The sequence below is a fragment of the Osmerus eperlanus genome, chromosome 25 (assembly GCF_963692335.1).
Source record: "Osmerus eperlanus chromosome 25, fOsmEpe2.1, whole genome shotgun sequence".
NCBI lineage: Eukaryota > Metazoa > Chordata > Actinopteri > Osmeriformes > Osmeridae > Osmerus > Osmerus eperlanus.
In genome coordinates, this window is record NC_085042.1 from 4,163,429 (window position 1) to 4,169,094 (window position 5,666).

The window sequence follows — 5,666 nt, forward strand, 5'->3', positions numbered from 1 at the left end:
CCCCCCCCCCCCCCCCCCGCTTTAATTGGTCAATTTTGTTTTAACCTTTACATGTTCATCCTCGACTCTACTCTGGAGAGGGGGGGGGGAATCATGGTTTCAGATTATTGAAATTATTACATTGCACAAGGTAATATTTTCCTTGATTTACTGTTACGGTAATGTCAAGGGGGTGCCCCGTTAAATGGAATGCTTTGTTAACATTCTACATTATTAATGAATTACCACCCTACCCCTAATCCAAACCCTACCTCACCCTGACCGACCCTCTCCCCAGGTGCAGAACTGGATCCCAGTGTTGCATTTCAGTCTCTCCATGGGAGACCTTCTGTGGATCTGAAGTCTCACATGAAAACACATCGACACTAACCTTGGCTACTGGAGAAGCAAGGACACCAAGGGTGTGTGTGTGGGAGGGTGTGTGTGTGTGTGGGGGGGGGGGTTGAGGGGGAGGGGTTGGGTGTGTATGTGTGTGTGTGTATGTGCAAATCAATGGCAGTGAATGAGAGGAGCCCTCATCTTTCATCCTGAATAAGCGATAGTGTAAACAACGTCTGCTCATCAATCTCAACTGGGTTCCCATGGAGACGGCAGCCCTATTTCCCTCTCTCTCTGCTCAGAACCCCTGACATTTACAAAATAGCCCTGTGTGTGTGTGTGCGTTTGTGTATGTAGTGCATTTGTGTGTGTGTGTGTGTGTGTGTGTCTGTGTGCAGTGTGTGAATGATCTAGAGACACATTCCATAAGTCTGTTTCTGAGGAATTTTGAATTGGGTCAGCTATGTGGAACCCTGCAGTACCCTAACAGACCAGAGGGGGGCAGAACTGCTTTCTGGATCTACTTTATACTTTGACCAGCCCTTCTGGTAACTATTACTGTAAACTTAGTCTGATCGGACCATTCCAGAGGCTTATGGGGCATTCACACCATCAGCGGCGCGACAATTCAAGGTCTGCAAGGTTGGAGGGGAGAGGAGGGGAGAGGAGGGGAGAGGAGGGGATGGAAGAGGTTGGGCTCTTTCTGTTGAGATGACATGATGTACAGCTGTTTGTCATCTGGATTTCTGGTGAGTGGTGATGTAGGCCTATGTCTGAGACTGAACTCTTGGCGGACCTGGCCCAAGAGCTTAGGGTTAACCCTAAAGCTCAGGGTTAGGGTTCAGTTTAACCCTAAAGCTCAGGGTTAGGGTTCAGTTTAACCATAAAGCTCAGGGTTAGAGTTCAGGTTAACCCTAGAGTTCAGGGTTAGGGTTCAGGTTAACCCTAGAGTTCAGGGTTAGGATTCAGCCTAACCCTAGAGTTCAGGGTTAGGGTTCAGGTTAACCCTAGAGTTCAGGGTTAGGGTTCAGGTTAACCCTAGAGTTCAGGGTTAGGGTTCAGGTTAACCCTAGAGTTCTGGCCTTGTATTAATAACAGTGTAAATAATAAGTGCAGCATATACATCAATTAACATGAAGAAGAGACTAGAAACAAATCTTATTCAGACTTAGTGTGTGTATGTGCGTGTGTATGTGTGTGTGTGTGTGTGAATCAACTAAACCTCTCTCTGCACCTATGTAAGTTGCTTAATTTCTCTTGGCTACAAAGTATTTTTCATATTTAATTGAAAATACATCAGGCTTAAATGCTTTGGTGTTTTATTGAAATAGGCTGTGTTCAATGAAGTGTTTTCCAGCCAACTGTTCCCAAAATGACACTAAACAAAGTTACCATGAAAAATGATGTCACTGCAATTGTATATTAACGATTAAATATCATTACATTTGATATTTTTCCTCAAACCAATAATTCAAAATGAATTCTGCACCAAAACAGAGAGGGAACATCATGAATAAGCTGTCTTAATGACCTCATGATTGACAGTGGGGTTGAAAAAGAGGCGAATGTGTGTGCTTGTGCATGTGGGTATGATATGTGTGTGTGTGTGTGTGAGTGTGCGTGTGTGTGTATTATATGTGTCTGTGTATTATTCGTGTGTGAGTGTGCATGTGTGTATGATATGTGTCTGTGTATTATTCGTGTGTGAGTGTGCATGTGTGTGTGATATGTGTCTGTGTATTATTCGTGTGTGAGTGTGCATGTGCGTGTGTGTGTGTGATATGTGTCTGTGTATTATTCGTGTGTGAGTGTGTTTGATAACCTCCTGTCTTGCGCTGTCTGTTGATGGTGATTAGGCGTAGTCCCTTGGGAGGAGGGCGGGGCTAATTGCAGAACACGAGAGCCTAGTCAGGGTTCTAGTTAGCGTGACAGGTCCTGATGTCCTGACTGCTGTGCGCGTCGGTGTGTGTTTGTGTCCGCGCGTGTGTGGGTCCTCTGGTTAGAACTTGAATGGGACCATGTGACTCTGGGTCACACCCCGAGTGCTGTTGCTGGGATATGGGCCCTGAGAATGCAGAAAGGGGCAGGAATAGGCCACTCCATCACCCCCTCCCTCCTGTCCCTGGTGGGGGGCATGAATGGGCTGGGTAACAGGAGGATGACTGTCTGCTGGTCCCTAAACGCTTCTTTATAGACCTGTATAATTGACTGTCTCTCCCTCTCTCTCCCTCCTCCTCTCTCGCTCTCTCTGTCTCAATATCTCTCTGTCTCAAGAGCAGACCACACCAGTCCAGACCACACCACACCACACACCAGGTCAGGACAGACAAAGGCCAGACCAAACCAAACCAGACACATAAGACCAGACCATGCCTGGCCAGTCAAAGGCCAGATCAAACTAGAGTAAACCTACCAGACCAGATCACGCCAGGCTAGGCCACACCACACCAGACCAGACCAAACCAGGCCAGACCAGACAAAGGCTTGACCATGCCAGGCAAGGCCATTATTAAAGTCCTCTGCATGTTTTGTAGTGGACTATGAAGAGGTGTAGTGGACTAATGAGGGATCTTTGATGTGGGCCTGGTGCTGGGTCTGTCTGGAGTGGCTGGCTAGACTGGAGATAGGCAGGTTGATGAGACGACCCTTTGATCACAGAAATACTGTAGTGTTTACAGATCAAACACAGAACTGTAGTACTGAGGAAACAAATAAGGGGATTTAGGGACGGACACACACACACACACCAGTCCACACACGCACACACACACAGATGTAAACACACACACAGTCCAAACCAGGTCCATAAACAATATACGTTGGCATCCTGTTTATTAAATACATCATGACTACCTTTTTTCACCGAGAGCAGCAGAGGCAATGTTTTATAAAAGAATAAGACGTCAGCGTTCGCTTACAATCCATCCATTACCTCAGAGCAGTGTGTGCGTGTGTGTGTATTAATGTGTGTGTGTTGTGAATGTGTGTGTACGCGTGCATAAATGTGTGCACGTGCGAGCGTTTGCAAATGTGGGGATGACTGTGTGCGCGGGTGTGTGTTTATAAATGTGTGTGTGTGTCCATAAATGTGGGCGTGTTTATGAATGTGGGAGCGCGTCCAGGTTTGAACGTTGTTGCGTGTTAAACGAATGTGGGTGTATTACAGTTTTTCTCGATTGCTAACACACAAAAATGGTATGTGTAAGCCATCCCCACAAAACCATTTTGCCAAATCCCAGCAGAAAGACCATGTACCCCAGTCTTTAAACACAATTTACCCTTTTTGACACATTTCTCAGGTTCATTCACACTTCTTTGCAAAAGTCTAAACACACCTCTTACTTTAAGACACAATTATCACCATTATGTCATTCAGAAAACACTGCCATTTGATAAGTAAACCCAAAACAGCGCAATTCAAACACCCTTAACAACCAATTATCCATGTGTAAGCACTAACAAGCAAATATACTCAACAAGCAATCAGGGGTTTGGAATGAATACAAAGGTAAGCTCATCTGTACTTTGAAATCATGGATGCAAATATCAGAAGAAAAAGAATAATTGTCCAAATGAGAGGAGGTGGACAAGGGAGAGGAAGAGGCAGAGGAAGAGGAAGAACAACAACAATCTCAAATGAGATCCATGCCACACTATGACAGAAATCCCTATGACAGAACAACCTTCTCCAAGCCATGGAAGAAGTTTGTGGGGACATTGCTCTTGAGTCTTGTCATGGATGGCTCAGGCATTCAGGGGCATTTTCCCTGCTGTTTGGCTAAAGAAAACATTGCCTGTGATGTTGAGGAAAATCTCTGGCCTGACCCTGGTCAGAGATAGGATGCTGACCCACAATGAACAGTACTGTACTCAAGCTCTGTTACCCAGGTAAAAATTATTTGTTTATTTCCTTGTTTTCTTAGCCTTTGTTCCCCAAATTACAATTTACAGCAATACATTTGTGTTGTTGACTAACAGTACTACTATTTGTATACTGTGACCACTACAGTAACAATAGCTCAAAATGCAATTGCTGTATAATGTAAATAGAAAATAAACAGCCTGTAAGAAGGACAATTGCAGTAATTGTGAGTTTTATGACATCATGTCAAACTCATGAGGTGGAACATATCTAAAATTCAGGGACACGTTATAGTCAATGGTTCTTGAAAACCTTTTTATAATAGTGTTTTCAATTCCTCCCAGCAGTGTCTAAAAGGTATTCAGAAGGTTGAATTTATTTGAGGGCTTTGTGTGTATTTTGAATGCAAAGTTAGGTTTATACGACAGATAATATGGTTTTGACTACTGTGTTTGATTTTGGGTCAAAAGCCAAGGGTTTGGCCAAAACAGTGTAAGTATGAAGATGTGTGTTTAGAGTTTGGAGAAAACACAGTACACATTCAAGAAATGTGTCTTAGCAATTGAGAAAAACTGTAATGGTGTGCATGTCTGTGTGTTTGTAAATGTGTGTGTGTTTCTACGTGTGTGTGTGTGTTTCTAAATTTGTGTGTGTTTCTACATGTCTGTGTGTTTCTACATGTGCGTGTGTTTCTAAATGTGTGTGTGTTCATGTGTATGTGTCAGGCCCTCCTACCACCCTTCTCTCAACCTGCGCAGAGGGCAACATGCTCCTTGTTTACAGTATTATTTAGTTCTCTCTCTCTTCTCTGTGTCTTAAAGAGTGGGTTCGGTGGAGAGATCGGCGGAGAGATCTCCTGAGTGAGTTGGTGTGATGGAGTTCCAGAGATCTAGAAGGTCTTGAGTTGGTATGAGTTCTACAGGTTTAACGTAGTTGGAAGGTTTGAGTTATGTCACTCCTGGCGGCATTTACGAGGACAATTACTACACAGTTAGTTTCTGTTTTATGTGCATTTTCTCTGGGCTGGACTTGAACCATCAATTTAATGCTTTCATAAAGAAGAGTTAGAGAGTGCTGAAGTACACCAATAATATCCTCTGCTTCAAGAGCTAAAGTCACAGCAGAGAGGAGACGACAGGAGAGGAGAGGAGAGGGGAGAGGAGGAGGGGACAGGAAAGGAGGAGGGGAGAGGAGAGGGAGAGGAGGAGGGGAGAGGAAAGGAGGAGGGGAGAGGAGAGGAGCGGAGAGGAGAGGAGAGGGAGGGAGGGAGGGAGAGTCTCTGCCGTCAGACAATAAAACATATTATTCATTTGAGGAGAAATAAGATACAGAAATCAATATGGTGTGAGATGAAATCTAGTGTTTATGGTTAGGGTTATGGACACGGAACAGTTTTCCAGGTAGTCATTCTATCTGGCTTTCAATCAAATTCCATTTCGTCTCATTTACAGGTGATAGATGTGTGTTTGTGTTGGAGGAGCGTGTG